Genomic DNA, 306 nt, shown 5'->3' on the forward strand with positions numbered 1-306 from the left:
CCTGTGCTAAATACTTTACCTGTATCTCATTTGTTTCACACAATAACCCTGTCAGGTAGACATTATTTCCATCTTGCTTATGAAAAGACAGAAGCTTAGAGTAGTGTAAAATCTTTCCTGGTGTCATATGGCTAGTAATAGGTGGATCTGAGATTTGATTCTGGGACTATTTGACTTGAAGGCTAATGATGATGGTATTAATATAGCAGCTGACATTGGTTTCTCTGTGTGTGACATCTTGTTTCATTGACTACATTAAACCTTTAAAAGAATGGTATGAAGCAAGCTGTCTCATACTTCAGGATA

General features: G+C 36.3%; 1 protein-coding gene across 1 annotated transcript in view; it reads right to left on the reverse strand.

Moving 5' to 3' along the window:
- LOC105526514 (putative pregnancy-specific beta-1-glycoprotein 7) overlaps positions 1-306 on the reverse strand; it is a 128,595-nt gene that overhangs the window by 725 nt on the left and 127,564 nt on the right. The gene's annotated exons all lie outside the window — the stretch shown is intronic.

The sequence above is a fragment of the Colobus angolensis genome, unplaced genomic scaffold, assembly GCF_000951035.1.
Source record: "Colobus angolensis palliatus isolate OR3802 unplaced genomic scaffold, Cang.pa_1.0 Scaffold594, whole genome shotgun sequence".
Classification (NCBI taxonomy): domain Eukaryota; kingdom Metazoa; phylum Chordata; class Mammalia; order Primates; family Cercopithecidae; genus Colobus; species Colobus angolensis.